General features: G+C 36.1%; 1 protein-coding gene across 1 annotated transcript in view; it reads right to left on the bottom strand.

Moving 5' to 3' along the window:
• The window catches only part of LOC100371773 (uncharacterized), a 28,881-nt gene extending 17,710 nt beyond the window's left edge, over positions 1-11,171 (bottom strand). Inside the window, exon 1 of the mRNA XM_085492553.1 lies at positions 11,087-11,171. The gene's annotated coding sequence lies outside the window, so the exon portion shown is untranslated. The remainder of the gene's footprint in view (positions 1-11,086) is intronic.
• Positions 11,172-18,059: the final 6,888 nt, after the last annotated feature.

Genomic DNA, 18,059 nt, shown 5'->3' with positions numbered 1-18,059 from the left:
TGACAATTGCTTAGGATGCGTGAGCAACATGGAAAAAGCATGTTATAAATTCTTACAACGAACACTGAATGTATAGCGGGTTTTCCCCGAGTAGGCTGGGGAGTCCAAGTGGCGTAGCATCTCCTATGTGACAGTCAACAGTAATGTTTTCCAATTGAACAATCTCAGGGGGTGTAAGATATGATTAAAAATGCAAGCCTGCATGTAAGGAAAATATTAAAACATATACAAATATGACATCGCGAAAAAAAATGCACATTTCACAATTTTCCAACAACCCCATAAATTCAAATGGTTGACCCTTTAGCAACATATTCAGGGTGGACGTGAGCATCAGAAATGGCATCAAGGTGACGTAAGAGTATAAGATTGCAATCTAGTCAAACCCCTGTGTTGGAAATCAAAACTTCACAAAAACTACTTTCTAAGAAGTGAAAATATTATTCGAATTTTTACGATAAAATGCTTGACATCTATTTACATCCGAACGCCAAATTTTGAAATAAATCAGTATAAAGCAAATCAATTCAAATGTAGCATTTTTTTAAGCACGTTACTGATTGTGTTGTACTGCATTATGGGAACGAAATTCCGATTTAAAGTAATGTATATAAACTGAATCAACTGCAGTTTTTTGTAATTTGTAAAAAAAAATGAATATATGCTGTAATGAATAAAAAAAAAGAAAATATTACTTTTGTTTAATTTTCGACAGAATTAGCCTGGCGTCACGAAGTAATGTTCGGTGGCTAAGCATATCGATTGAACAGACAATTACATGTACATTATTATACTTAACGAAATCCGCTCATTTACAAGTAAGACGAGAATGCGCAATGACCTTAAGATAGAAGCCTACTCATGAATACAAATACTCAGAGTTTATTCATTTCCAGGCAATACAAGGTTATTCACTTAACAAAAGTTGTCACCAACTTAATATTCGAAAAATACGGTTGTAATTTCGTATATAGTGGCCATTCTGATAGTATTATAACGCTTTTACTATAGGTACTTATGACAGAGATATTATGCAATATCTCAAATTGTACCTGGTGACATAGGCTGAAAATATTATATATTGTTAATATTGGGGTACTCATTATTGTCCTAAATTATACATAATAGATCAATAAACATTGTCATGTGATTTATGACCAACTTTCTCAAAAAATATGAGTAGGCTTCTACTTTAAGATATGACTATCGGAGTAATTCAAGTAACCATGATGATGGATGATTATACAAATAAACTGACCTACATACAGTAGTATGTCACCAAACGTCTATGTTTACTTTGTACTACAAATGAAATACACAGAAAGGACTATATTGCAGGCTAATTCTTCTTTAAAGTAAATAACGTAGGCAAGTACCTACCTACCACGAAAAACGCCTTACCACAAAAGAAGGATTACCGCGAAAGACGGATTACCGCGAAAGAAACTTTGTTTCGCGATGTTGAAATTAGAGGCCGTATGCAAGTCTACCAAATACCCCCATTTATAAAATATACTAAACATCACATTGACATAGCAGTTTCTGAAGCCGCAAATACACGGCCGGCTTTCCAAATTTATGCTGGCGTGAGAACCCTTTAAAATCAAAACAAACCATTCCAGCATCTCAATTCAAAATGCATTACTCAGTGGACGTTACCCCATCGCAGAGACAGTGAATGTCACACGCAACGTAATATTACCGTAATTGGTATAGTACAGGTGTGATGGTTCAAATACCAAAATGGCAACAGTAACAAAAAGACTTCCCTGGCGGCGATGATAAAACACGAACACGGAGCCAACAAATGAGGTTTCAACTGGTACTGGTATTATTATACTCTGCAAACATCAAGTACAATAACGCGGTAAAACTCCACTACTCCAATAACTAGATACTTAAACTCCAATACAATTCAACGAGATATCCGATCTGATCTCAGTGCTGAACAACTCCCCTATATATACCCACACTGTTTATAAATAGACCATTACATCAGCATACATAATGAGTCTGGAACTTACTGCCAATTTCTAGAATGTTCCATTACCTTCTATTGCCTCCTACAGTGTCCTATTACCTATTCAACCAGTTTCTAAACAAAATCTAGAACATTCTCAGTCACACGGAAGTGGTAAACAAGTCGTATGCGACATGCCTCCCCCCTCAAGAATATTATAACATATAATATTACATGACTAGCAACGACGTCAATAATACGAATATGATAACAATTTCAAATAAGTACATAAATTCGAAAATCACATACAGTAGAATATAATAAAATATGAAATACAGTCATACACAAATAACATTCTACCATACTGTTCAAAAGTTCCTCAGTCCAGGAATATCCTCAACACGATGATTATATCCTTGCAGAGTCATCGCCCATCTCATCACTCGGTCATTTGCAAACTTGGCTTTATCCAGGGTTGACATCAGTAACGCGGGATGGACATTGTGCTGCTCGATGACCAACACCCTGACATAGAAAACACAGGATACTACTGCCCTGTCCCACATCAGTATTACTAATGGCAGTCTCATTATCATTACGCCTCACCTGGTTCTTCGTGGATAACTGTCGATCATGTGCCACTAGGTACTGCTTTGCTATTACTGCCAACTCATCTAAATCTTTGGGTGCTCTTTCTTTAAGATAAACTGCAAGATCTCTTGTACATGCACCAATAAACTGCTCCTTCACCATCAAGTCGGTAACACCATCATATGTTGCTGCAGTGCCTGACAACTCAACCCATTTAGCAAAATAATTCTTAAGCCGCACAATTAACTGGTCAGGACTCTCAGAACTTTCAGGTTTAATTTCACGGAGACGCTTCCTGCACCCATCCTCTGTGAAATCGTATCTTGTCAACAGCGCCACCTTCACACGATCATAGTCAACTGCATCAATGTCGGACATCCTAGAATATACTTCCAGTGCTCTACCAGTCAACAGCGCACTCAATTTCGTGGCCCATCCATCTCTATGCCAACTCGCTTTCGTTGCAAACATCTCAAACCGCAATAAATAACTATCAAGTTCGTCCTTACCATCAACAAATGCAGGCAACTTCGGTGACTGTGCATCACTGACCACATTTCGTTGACCGCCAAAATCAGCCTGTTGGGACCCCTGCATTGCTGCTTGCAGCTCTAATCTCCTCAACTCAAATTCTCTTTCCTTTTCTTCCGCTTCCAATCGTAACTTTTCCTTTCTTTCCTCAATCTCCATTTTCCTTACCTCTGCTTCCCTTTCCTTTTCTCGCTGTTCTGCTTCCATTCGCAATTTCTCTCTTTCACCTGCTTCCGCTTCCAGCCCAAACTTTTCCTTTATCTCCATTTTCCTCACCTCTGCTTCTATTTCCATTTTTGCCATTCTCTCTTCCCTCGCCGCTTGTCTCTCAGCTCGCTGAGAACTCAGTTGCTCCAAAATAAACTTCCTTTTGTCTTCTCCAGTCATTCCCAGTTCATCTGCCCATTCCATCAACTCTTGTTTCGACATATCTTTTATCCCGCTGGCCATGTTGTCTTCTATGTCTTCACTGCTCCCGGACGAGCCCCCAGATGTCACACGCAACGTAATATTACCGTAATTGGTATAGTACAGGTGTGATGGTTCAAATACCAAAATGGCAACAGTAACAAAAAGACTTCCCTGGCGGCGATGATAAAACACGAACACGGAGCCAACAGATGAGGTTTCAACTGGTACTGGTATTATTATACTCTGCAAACATCAAGTACAATAACGCGGTAAAACTCCACTACTCCAATAACTAGATACTTAAACTCCAATACAATTCAACGAGATCTCCGATCTGATCTCAGTGCTGAACAACTCCCCTATATATACCCACACTGTTTATAAATAGACCATTACATCAGCATACATAATGAGTCTGGAACTTACTGCCAATTTCTAGAATGTTCCATTACCTTCTATTGCCTCCTACAGTGTCCTATTACCTATTCAACCAGTTTCTAAACAAAATCTAGAACATTCTCAGTCACACAGAAGTGGTAAACAAGTCGTATGCGACAGTGAATAACATCTGTTGAAGACTGCATCACATAATGTATTTTTTCATTTTGTTTAAAATCTTTCGATCAATGTAACACAAAAACTCAACTCAAAATAATATAAGCTACTTTAATAAAGTAACTAAATCATAACAGTCAAACGTTGTTTTTTGATTAAATAAATATACTATCATTTCCATTGTTCTAACTTGCTTTCTTCCGTTGGGACATTTCTTTTCTAAAAGTAACAAGTTAAAACATAATTCTGAGGCGCAGTTTTGTAATTGCTCATTTTAATTTATCAAATCATTGTGAAGAAGTTATCAGGGGGGAAATCTCTTCTACTCTCGGGTTCTCCACACTTGCCAGGGGGGAATCTCGTCTCGTCTCTATATCTCGTCCCCTTGAGGTGCGGGATCGGGAAAGTCACTTATACTTTACAGTCAAATAAGACACACACAACAAAATACGTTTCAACTCTTGTCTTAGTCGGTCTTTCGAGCACTCCATAAGACACAGCGCCCTGGGGAAAAAATCCCCAAGACTATCACAAGGCTGACCCAAGACTCTTTTAGACTGCGTCAAGGCTCGCCCCAAGTCTCTCCAGGACTGTGTCTGTTCTGCTGTACTCCCCAAGACCAACTAAAACAACTTTATTCATTTTCAAAACTCTAACCAATTACAAAACAGTAAAAAGGCTCTAGGGCGCAACCTTCAATCATAAGGCCAATCACACTAAGTACTGAATACGTCATATCTTTTGATTAATCGTTCACAACATTAAAAACTACGGATACCAACTGTCAGAAATCGTAGTCAGAATAGCGACGTTATCTCGTAATTAGTTCCAAATCACTGAGCCAAGTTCCGTCCAAAACTTCAAATAGGCCTAAACGATGACAGACATAACACAGCAATTCAGCTAATAATCAACTAATTAAGTCGGTCAACAGATACGCGAAAACTAATTCATGACACATCCCTTCATCCAAACTGAGATTATGCCTCCCAGCATAACATGTTCACAAATCAAAGATACCGTCATCTACTCATCGTCATACAGGTTAAATACAATACTAATAAAAGAATAAATCAAAAAAGAGTAAAACACACTAATTAAGTACAATGATTATAATGTCTAAATACAATGGTTATAAAGTCACAAATATCAATGGTTATAAATCAAAAACAAGGGAAAGGCTACCAATCGACTCACTTTTCTCAAACAGTTCACTGAGGGTAACCCTTCGCTGCACTGTCTCCGTTACTAAGGTTACAAACTCTATATCAAAAGGTCAAAAAAACTAAGGCGTGGCGGTGTAACCAAGCGATCAGCCAATCGCTGCAGTCGACAGCATGATCACGTGATTACCAGGGATGCGTCTCTCGGTTAAAGCATTGCAAAGCGGTAACTAATAAACAATGAATAAAAAGCTATTAATCAAACTCCTGTCATATACGCTTATAAACTTCAACTGAACTCATAAGTCATTAATCTAAACAAAAGTCAAACGGCATGCAAAGACGCTTTCATAATACATTACTCTTCTGGCAAAAAAGACGGGGAAAAGCAAAACGATAGAAACTACTGAGTTACATATAATCCTGTCAATCATGAACAAAAGCTTGCGTTATCAAACAATACGTATATAAGCGCATCACACTCTCATATCCCGAAAAGACATTAAAAAACATTACAAATGTGCTATCAAACCAAAAAGCGTCAGAAGTATTCCGGAACAACACGTAAACAACAACAACTCTTAAAACGTCGGTATCTCTGTACTCGACAAATCTCAAAACTCTTAAAAACTCATTGGGGCATCACTCTCCCCATCATATTCCTTACTCATAAACTCATAAAAATACCATAAAACTTCACAAAACTCAAAACACTGTGTTGCAAATACTTGTCTACTGAGGCGTGCTTAAATAAAGGACCTCGCATGTCACTAAATATCATTTCAAAACAAAGATCTGGGCGCTTACATACATACAATTCAACATCACTAAAAGAAACGGTAAAAACGATAGGAAAAGCAAGCAATACATTACATTACTAAGCAATAGTGTTGGGATTGTGAAAAAGAGTTCAACATCTTGAGTTACACAGTGTCCGTTACAGTGTCCAGTGAGCGGTTCTCTAAGCAATACACAGATAGCTAAAGTTCTAATCAAAGTCTATATAGCGTCTTCTCTTGTCGTCGCGTTAGTCCGGGTCGTTCTTTATCATCTTCTGGTCTTTAATGTCGCTCAATTCTTAATTATTCAGTCCTATACGATACTCATCCTTCGTAAGGGGTTCTGAAATCTTCATCTCTTCAGCGTTGTACATTGGTGTCGTTCGGGTAAAGTCGTTAGTCGTCAAGCGCGGTTTCTGAGTCGTCTCTGCCATGGAGCTGTTAGTTCGGTTCACAAGAAAGACACATCTTCGCCATTTCACTTTTCTTCACAGGATGTCAATGTGTGTAAGACGCAATGCCCGGGTTCTCCACCACGTATCAGGGGGTAAATCTCTTCTACTCTCGGGTTCTCCACACTTGCCAGGGGGGAATCTCGTCTCGTCTCTATATCTTATCCCCTTGAGGTGCAGGATCGGGAAAGTCACTTATACTTTACAGTCAAATAAGACACACACAACAAAATACGTTTCAACTCTCGTTTTAGTCGGTCTTTCGAGCACTCTATAAGACACAGCGCCCTGGGGAAAAAATCCCCAAGACTATCGCAAGGCTGACCCAGAACTCTTTTAGACTGCGTCAAGGCTCGCCCCAAGTCTCTCCAGGACTGCGTCTGTTCTGCTGTACTCCCCAAGACCAACTAAAACAACTTTATTCATTTTCAAAACTCTAACCAATTACAAAACAGTAAAAAGACTCTAGGACGTAACCTTCAATCATAAAGCCAATCACACTAAGTACTGAATACGTCATATCTTTTGATTAATTGTTCACTACATTAAAAACTACGGATACCAACTGTCAGAAATCGTAGTCAGAATAGCGACGGTTATCTCGTAATTAGTTCCAAATCACTGAGCCAAGTTCCGTCCAAAACTTCAAATAGGCCTAAACGATGACAGACATAACACAGCAATTCAGCTAACTAATTAAGTCGGTCAACAGATACGCGAAAACTAATTCATGACAAAGCATTCACTTGACATCCTTAACATGACTCAAGTATTTCGTATGATTTGTTATGATGCCATATGTGCATGTTGGTTAACGACCATACACTGGTTTATTAAATAATCTTTAATACAAATTATAGACATTTCAAATGACTTCGCAGACCTCAATGTCTATATCCATAAACTGCCGCTACTCTATGGTTAATGTGTTCAGCAGCAGTTGATTTATTTGTTAGCGCATTTTTCAATAACCCTTATGTCATCTAATTTATTTATCAATTCATGTATAAGAAAACTGTTTGAAAACAAAATTCATAAAATATTTGATATCATTCTCATAATATAATTATGAATACACAAATTAGCATATTTATAAATTATACTATATATGTTGTCAATATTTGTAAATGCATATCATCCTCAAGCTATATTAAGTCGTGTAAACTGATGTTTTACCCCAAGTTTAACTGCAGTAATTTTAGACAACGATGTTTATATTATCAATCTGAGTTCGTTATTGTTGAGATATTGAGTCATATTGAGTCATCTGTAAAACACGTCTTTTAAATAATTACAAACACGTATTGTAAGTATGATGTTATTGGAAATGACAGTGTGTAATGAGGTGACTGATCACACAATATAAGGTTGCCTGTGGCAAAATAGCCAACAAATCTTGCGACTGGTTTATAGATGTTTAGGCTATGCAAGGCTTATGACAATGTGTGTTAACGACAGAAAAGTGTTTCAATGACACATTTCGTATTAGAGTCAAGAGTTGGAGCTTAACAAAGTCTTGAATCACACCAAAAAGAATTGTTAAGAAACTTAGACAAATGCTTTGAATCGAACAAGCAAGCAGATGAGTATACGGCAGATTTGTGCATGTAACAAATGAAAAAAAGAAGATAAGCAAACTGATGTTGATTATTGTCAGCATCCTTTATTCTATGTTTTTGTCATATTACCTCAAATCCTGCAAATAGAAATGTGCATGGAATCATGGGAAACAATTGTGTGCATTGCCGTGTGATACCTGTCATAAAGGTGATTGACAGGTCATACTTGTTTTCAACTCTGGAAGGACAATTTGATTCTACCAGGTGTGCTTGTGATTTACATAACAAAGGATAATTACGATCTACTGACTAGCCTACGGGAGATAGCTGCTAACAAGACCACATTCTGATTGGCTCATGTCTGAATCTGGGCCATAAATAGGCTAGACTGGGGGCAGTTGTGGTCCACCATTTCAACTGAGTACCCTGTGCGTTGCTGCTGCGATATTGTGTGACAAGTGATACAGGCTTCAATCATCATTCTGTGAGATTTGTATGAGCTGCTCTGCGATCTCAGCAGTGCAGTGCCCTCCAGAATATCAGCGTTCCTCTGCAAGCATTTCTGTGTCATTGATTGTCATCAATTTCCACATTCTGGAACTGTGAGACATCATCTATTCTCACTTTCCTAGGCAATCATGTATTTTAGTGAATTTATTCATTGTATTATTATGTGCTTTGTCTCTTGTAAATATTTTGAGAGGTATTAAAGCCAAGAGCTTTAACTTGATATTTCATTTTAAATACTATTGTCTTGTCTACCCCATTCCAGTGGTGAAAGAATCCCCTGTCCAGTATGAGTTCCGTGGGTGTCCCTCTCAATAGCAATAAGCAGGCCTTGGACTTGGGACAATTATTGATTATTAATAGTGAAAATTGAACACTACAGATTCGAATGTTGCAAGATATTACTAAACACGATTTGATTGACTATTTATGGTCCCACGAGTACACCAATGCCGAATAGGTTTTATCTTAAAAATATAAATTGTACAGGTGATTATGTGTACTCTAAATTCATACAAGAGTTTTCATAGCTCACCCTAAGTAGAAGTGAATATAATCAGAATATGTTATTCTTATATATTCTCATTTGATTAATATTCCAGTTATGTATTGACATATGTGTTTAACATTGATTGATTGTTGAAAATATTGATAAGCTGAGTTTGTAATTAATATGATTCATTATCTGGTATGTCTACATTTGAAACCCAAAATGACTTATGTACTTGAGGCTATTTGGTTGTTTCTCTTTGCATCTACTGTTTTATTGTGACATAAAATATACAGAAATTCAAACTGTGGGAGGCTGTCATACTTACAATCCGTGGAATAAACTATTTAAAAACAAAATGTACAATATGAAGGTATCCTGAAATACGTAGCTATATTACTCTAGTTTATACACTTTGCTCCATATTGCCTTCACGTTTTTCTCACTTATTTAACAAACATAAGTATTTTTTTAAGATACATAAATACGCACATTGCCGACTGTCAATAGAGGCAACAATGCTGGGCTTCGAGTACTTCCAACAATGTTTTATAATAATTTATTCCATACGTCACATACTACTAAATATTTATGATGTTGCTGTAGATAAAAATGTGATGTTTCCCAGGAAAGGCAATTGCACACAAAAAATCGTTTATAACATGGCTTTCCAAGGCAAATGTATTCAACATATTCAAATAATAAGAATATTTACTTGTTACTAATATGACCAGCAGTCAGAGTCAGTAACGAGCACCCACATCGGTAGCTTGCCCTCTATCTTTTCACTGTTATTCAATTTGACAATACTACATTTGGAAGAAACGTCTAAGACCATTTATTAGTACATAAATCACGTGATCTTTCAATTAAAATATGGCAGTAGTTAAGCGTCCCCTTCTTGAGTAGGTTGATGTATGTGCATACATGGATTAGTTGATGACGTAATAACTGCATTGCGCATACTTGAGCGCATACTTGACCTTACTACAAATCCTGACTGGGTGCCTGATGATCTCATGCCACTAATCAACCAATCACTGTTCGTAATTTAAATGCCTTGCAAAAACCAATGAATTTTGTTTGCATCACTTCGGTAAAAGGTGAGACTCCTGTTTTGCAAGAGTTTGAGCTGATGGCCAACATGTGCGTTTTATTTTTCATGTCGTTGATCTGATTACTGGCGTGTTGATTTCTCATTTTAGAGTCATGTTTTCAACTTTGGTTATCATATTCATATAGCAATCTACTCATATGTTAACAATGTCGTCTATGGAGTTTCAATTAGTGGTATGAGCCCTTGTAACATCATAGGCGACTTAATTTACCCATGTTGCATTATTTAAAATGGTAGAGGTCATACACATTTCTTTACGTGAATGAACAATCAATTGATCTTCCTCATAATCATTGGTAGCGCATACGATAATGTCATTGGCAGTTTGATTCAGCCTACATTTTGAAACATTCATTCATCTATTCGCTCAAATCCAATTACTTCAGTTTTTACATTACTTCAGTCAGTTATATAACCGTACATTATGTTATTTAGTATGCACATTAATATGCTATTTTTGGAACAATTGATATGCTGATTATTAATTATTAATTCTTAATAGTGAGTATTAGAAAAAAGGCCACTGATTTCTTCATTTTCAATTTCAATTACTCTGTTGGAAAGACAAGATTCAAATGAAATTAGCAAATTGTACATATATATTCCCTTGTATATTCGATTTATGTGTCTAGCATTGATTGATTGTTGAAATTATGGATAAGCTGAGTTTGTAATTTATTCGATTCATTACCTGGTATGTACTACATTTCAAACCCAAAATGACTTTTGTATTTGAGGCCATTTGGTTGTTACTTACCTTACCAGAAAATAACAGAAAATACAGTAAAGCAATCTATGTGACGCTGCAATACAATACGTGGCGTAATCTATTTAAAAACAAAATGTACGATATAAAGGTATCCCAAAATATATGGCCGAATTTCTCCACTCTATGTACTTTGCTCACGTTTTTTTTGTTCAACAAACATGAGTATAAATGTGTTTGAGACACATGAATACAAATTACGTACCTTGCGAACTGTCAATAGGAGCACTATATCTCAGAATGCTTGGCGTCGAATACTTGCAACAATGTTTTATGGTAATTTTAAAAGGGCAACATAGGTCACATACTACTGAATATTCATTTGATGATGTTATGGATAAATGTTTCCCAAAAATAGTTGTTTTTTATAAATGGCTTTCCAAGGCAAATGTATTCAACATATTCAAATTAATTAAAATACTTATTATTAATATGACCAACATTCACTGTGTGAATGTTATTTCCGATATTGACAATACTTATCTAAAATGATGTATGTCTGAGAGTGTTTCACGAATTAATCCTTCCGTCTATTCCTCCATCGTTTTGGCTGTCCATCTCATTTTATTATGACCAATCGAAGCCTAAAAAAGCTCAATGCTCAAAGGCAGAAATTCTAACATGCTATTTTGGGCATAGACAATCATGCTTGTGTGGAAGTGTATGTATTGCGCTGTGATCCATCTAAGAATGAGGTGAATGGGGGTTGTCAGGGTCAGTAACCATTGAATTGAATTATTGAATTTGACAATAGTACATTTGGAAAAACGTCTAGGACCATTTATTAGTATACTTCTGCATACTTGACGTTACTCCAAACCCTGACTGGTTGCCTAATGGTTTCATACTATTAATCAACCAACTTGATCACATCTGTCATTATAGGGTCATTTATGTTTTTAAATTTTATCTCTCATTTAAAATATGGCAGCAGTTAAGCCTACTCCTCTTGAGTAGTTTGATGTATGCATATACCTGGAGTATTGATGACGTCATAACTACTTACTGCATTGCACATACTTGAGCGCATACTTGACCTTACCACAAACCTTGGATGCGTACCTGATAACATCATCGCCGACTTTATTTACCCAAGATTCATTGGGTCACATTTATCAAATTTCTTTGCGTGTTCACGTGAACACACACATGATCTTCCTCATAATCTTTGGTGGCGTGTAAATAATGTCATTGGCAGTTTGATTTATCCATGATGCATTGCATACATTTATAAACACTTTACATGGTTTTGTACCATTATGCATTACGTCACTATTGACACGGATATAGTGTATGCCCTAATTGAGCGAAAGCAGATTGGTATTTAGATGAGACGTGAAGTTATACATCTGATTGTTCAACGACTAACTATATTCAATGTTTTTGTAGGTAGTCTTGGTAGTGTTCTTACAGTACAACTAGTATTAGGAACACTTCGACTTAGAATTTTTAAATCAGAAACGCTAGTATTGCGAGTACATCATCATGTGTTCTTTGACAAAACGTGCTTATTCATACCTTGGGGAAGAAAACATCGAATTTATTTCACTTATTGAGATTCATACAATTTTCTATAATGTTATAATGATATCTAACCAAAGATTTCCAATTAGACTTGAACTTCTATATGTATTAATTAAGATGAAAATTCTTCTCTATGGCAAAGGTAATATATCATACCTAACCGGCAATCATTAATCGGGAGTTCATGAACACAAAACTGTGAGAAGGTTTAATGATATATACAAATACGAGTATATTTTGTAATCATGTGAATTGATAATCAATAATGGAGTAGAATTTATCAACAAATATGACATCATTTAAAAGTATGATAGCTCGTACAACACAACTGCACGGTAAGCTTATTCGTTGTGGCTTTCTTCAGAGAATGGGTGTCTATGGAAGTTTACCATTGATGTCTAGAACCACCATACCTAATGAAAAACGTACATCGAAACACATAAATAAATAACTAGGCACGAGAAAAGCAGTACCACATGCACATATGAATATACCGAGTTTGCAGTTGCGTTAGAGGTTTTAATTTGTTCAACTCTCAGCAATTACCGATTTATGTTCAACTCTCGGCAATTACCGATATATGTTCAACTCTCAGCAATTACCGATACATGTTCAACTCTCAGCAATTACCGATTTATGTTCAACTCTCAGCAATTACCGATATATGTTCAACTCTCAGCAATTACCGATATATGTTCAACTCTCAACAATTACCGATATATGTTCAACTCTCAGCAATTACCGATATATGTTCAACTCTCAGCAATTACCGATATATGTTCAACTCTCAGCAATTACCGATATATGTTCAACTATTACCGATATATGTTCAACTCTCAGCAATTACCGATATATGTTCAACTCTCAACAATTACCGATATATGTTCAACTCTCAACAATTACCGATATATGTTCAACTCTCAGCAATTACCGATTTATGTTCAACTCTCAGCAATTACCGATATATGTTCAACTCTCAGCAATTACCGATATATGTTCAACTCTCAGCAATTATCGATATATGTTCAACTCTCAACAATTACCGATTTATGTTCAACTCTCAGCAATTACCGATTTATGTTCAACTCTCAACAATTACCGATATATGTTCAACTCTCAGCAATTACCGATATATGTTCAACTCTCAACAATTACCGATATATGTTCAACTCTCAGCAATTACCGATTTATGTTCAACTCTCAGCAATTACCGATATATGTTCAACTCTCAACAATTACCGATATATGTTCAACTCTCAGCAATTACCGATATATGTTCAACTCTCAGCAATTACCGATATATGTTCAACTCTCAACAATTACCGATATATGTTCAACTCTCAGCAATTACCGATATATGTTCAACTCTCAGCAATTACCGATATATGTTCAACTCTCAACAATTACCGATATATGTTCAACTCTCAGCAATTACCGATATATGTTCAACTCTCAACAATTACCGATTTATGTTCAACTCTCAGCAATTACCGATTTATGTTCAACTCTCAACAATTACCGATATATGTTCAACTCTCAGCAATTACCGATATATGTTCAACTCTCAACAATTACCGATTTATGTTCAACTTTCAGCAATTACCGATTTATGTTCAACTCTCAGCAATTACCGATATATGTTCAACTCTCAGCAATTACCGATTTATGTTCAACTCTTTGCAATTACCGATATATGTTCAACTCTCGGCAATTACCGATATATGTTCAACTCTCAACAATTACCGATTTATGTTCAACTCTCAGCAATTACCGATTTATGTTCAACTCTCAGCAATTACCGATATATGTTCAACTCTCAGCAATTACCGATATATGTTCAACTCTCGGCAATTACCGATATATGTTCAACTCTCAACAATTACCGATATATGTTCAACTCTCAGCAATTACCGATATATGTTCAACTCTCAGCAATTACCGATATTTGTTCAACTCTCGGCAATTACCGATATATGTTCAACTCTCAACAATTACCGATTTATGTTCAACTCTCAGCAATTACCGATATATGTTCAACTCTCAACAATTACCGATATATGTTCAACTCTCGGCAATTACCGATTTATGTTCAACTCTCAGCAATTACCGATATATGTTCAACTCTCAGCAATTACCGATATATGTTCAACTCTCAACAATTACCGATTTATGTTCAACTCTCAGCAATTACCGATATATGTTCAACTCTCAGCAATTACCGATATATGTTCAACTCTCAGCAATTACCGATATATGTTCAACTCTCGGCAATTACCGATTTATGTTCAACTCTCAACAATTACCGATTTATGTTCAACTCTCAGCAATTACCGATATATGTTCAACTCTCAGCAATTACCGATATATGTTCAACTCTCAACAATTACCGATATATGTTCAACTCTCAGCAATTACCGATATATGTTCAACTCTCAGCAATTACCGATATATGTTCAACTCTCAGCAATTACCGATATATGTTCAACTCTCAACAATTACCGATTTATGTTCAACTCTCAGCAATTACCGATTTATGTTCAACTCTCAACAATTACCGATATATGTTCAACTCTCAGCAATTACCGATATATGTTCAACTCTCAACAATTACCGATTTATGTTCAACTCTCAGCAATTACCGATTTATGTTCAACTCTCAGCAATTACCGATTTATGTTCAACTTTCAGCAATTACCGATTTATGTTCAACTCTCAGCAATTACCGATATATGTTCAACTCTCAGCAATTACCGATTTATGTTCAACTCTCAGCAATTACCGATATATGTTCAACTCTCAACAATTACCGATTTATGTTCAACTCTCAGCAATTACCAATATATGTTCAACTCTCAGCAATTACCGATTTATGTTCAACTCTTAGCAATTACCGATATATGTTCAACTCTCAGCAATTACCGATATATGTTCAACTCTCAACAATTACCGATGTATGTTCAACTCTCAACAATTACCGATATATGTTCAACTCTCAGCAATTACCGATATATGTTCAACTCTCAGCAATTACCGATATTTGTTCAACTCTCGGCAATTACCGATATATGTTCAACTCTCAACAATTACCGATTTATGTTCAACTCTCAGCAATTACCGATATATGTTCAACTCTCAGCAATTACCGATATATGTTCAACTCTCAGCAATTACCGATATATGTTCAACTCTCGGCAATTACCGATTTATGTTCAACTCTCAACAATTACCGATTTATGTTCAACTCTCAGCAATTACCGATATATGTTCAACTCTCAGCAATTACCGATATATGTTCAACTCTCAACAATTACCGATATATGTTCAACTCTCAGCAATTACCGATATTTGTTCAACTCTCAACAATTACCGATATATGTTCAACTCTCAGCAATTACCGATATATGTTCAACTCTCAACAATTACCGATTTATGTTCAACTCTCAGCAATTACCGATTTATGTTCAACTCTCAGCAATTACCGATTTATGTTCAACTTTCAGCAATTACCGATTTATGTTCAACTCTCAGCAATTACCGATATATGTTCAACTCTCAGCAATTACCGATTTATGTTCAACTCTCAGCAATTACCGATATATGTTCAACTCTCAACAATTACCGATTTATGTTCAACTCTCAGCAATTACCAATATATGTTCAACTCTCAGCAATTACCGATTTATGTTCAACTCTTAGCAATTACCGATATATGTTCAACTCTCAGCAATTACCGATATATGTTCAACTCTCAACAATTACCGATGTATGTTCAACTCTCAACAATTACCGATATATGTTCAACTCTCAGCAATTACCGATATATGTTCAACTCTCAGCAATTACCGATATTTGTTCAACTCTCGGCAATTACCGATATATGTTCAACTCTCAACAATTACCGATTTATGTTCAACTCTCAGCAATTACCGATATATGTTCAACTCTCAGCAATTACCGATATATGTTCAACTCTCAGCAATTACCGATATATGTTCAACTCTCGGCAATTACCGATTTATGTTCAACTCTCAACAATTACCGATTTATGTTCAACTCTCAGCAATTACCGATATATGTTCAACTCTCAGCAATTACCGATATATGTTCAACTCTCAACAATTACCGATATATGTTCAACTCTCAGCAATTACCGATATATGTTCAACTCTCAACAATTACCGATTTATGTTCAACTCTCAACAATTACCGATATATGTTCAACTCTCAACAATTACCGATATATGTTCAACTCTTAGCAATTACCGATATATGTTCAACTCTCAACAATTACCGATATATGTTCAACTCTCAGCAATTACCGATATATGTTCAACTCTCAACAATTACCGATATATGTTCAACTCTCAGCAATTACCGATATATGTTCAACTCTCAGCAATTACCGATATATGTTCAACTCTCAACAATTACCGATATTTGTTCAACTCTCAACAATTACCGATATTTGTTCAACTCTCAACAATTACCGATTTATGTTCAACTCTCAGCAATTACCGATATATGTTCAACGCTCAGCAATTACCGATTTATGTTCAACTCTCAACAATTACCGATAAATGACTAAAAATATACATACATAAGTACTAAAAATATGTTCTGTGTGACAATTACACATGGACAGCGACAATGTCGACACAACACAATATCTGTATATATTAGGTTTGTAATGAAGATAACAACAAATGCCCGTTTTCCCGAAATGACCGTTTTTGGTCATTAAATATTCAGTCAGGGGTTGCTACATTTATATAACGTGCACAGTTGTCTTGCGTAAATTGCGTAACACCACGTGACTACCAAATAACAGTATGGTTATTACGGATATATACAATAATTTAAGTAACAAATATACTGTACCAGCAATAGCTGATTGGAATCCCGCGTTGTAGTCACATGCCACTTCGTTCGATCGAAAATCTGTTCTGTCATCCACGAAATTATCGTTTATGTCAGGGCCTCCGATCAGTGCACCATATGCTGTTTGTGGATTTGGACTTGGACTTGAGTGCTGTGCCCAGTCACATTTTGCAGGATAATCAGGACAGGAGCTAGAATAAATTCATATGTAGTAGAAATAATATCGCTCGTGAAAGTTAGGAAGATTAAAACTTATTTATATATTAATATATCTGTTTAATTCGTTTAAAAGATTCCTCTCCTTAGTAAATAGCGCCCTCACTCCACAATATTTAGAATGAGTGGTTGGTCAAAAGTTTGATGAGTCAGGTGCATCTATTGGCTAAGCTTGTTGTACATAGATGCAAATGAGTATAGGAACCATTAATGCTGTAGGGTGTACTGGGAGGGGTGGAGGATTTCATGTTTGTAATGACTGGTTGTAATGTGGTATCTCGTTGTTTTCAAGATGCAGCCTGATATTTGTTGCTTTCTTGGTTGTTCAATTGTGGCTAAAATTTGTGTGGTGAGTGGAAGATGTGTTTATTGTTTGTTGAGTCATTGTTTAGACACCCTGCAGCTTGAAATGGTATGGCCAAATCCAAATTCGATATGGTGGTGTTGAATATCTGTGCGATATGGCAGTGTCGTCTAAAAACCATGCATCAAAATGATTTCTGTTTATTTATTTACTGTTGTAGATCCTGAGAACTAGCCATTGAATATGATGTCGGGAA

The sequence above is a fragment of the Saccoglossus kowalevskii genome, chromosome 17, assembly GCF_978046115.1.
Source record: "Saccoglossus kowalevskii chromosome 17, keSacKowa6.1, whole genome shotgun sequence".
Taxonomy (NCBI): domain Eukaryota; kingdom Metazoa; phylum Hemichordata; class Enteropneusta; family Harrimaniidae; genus Saccoglossus; species Saccoglossus kowalevskii.
This window is presented reverse-complemented; position numbering and strand designations above follow the sequence as displayed.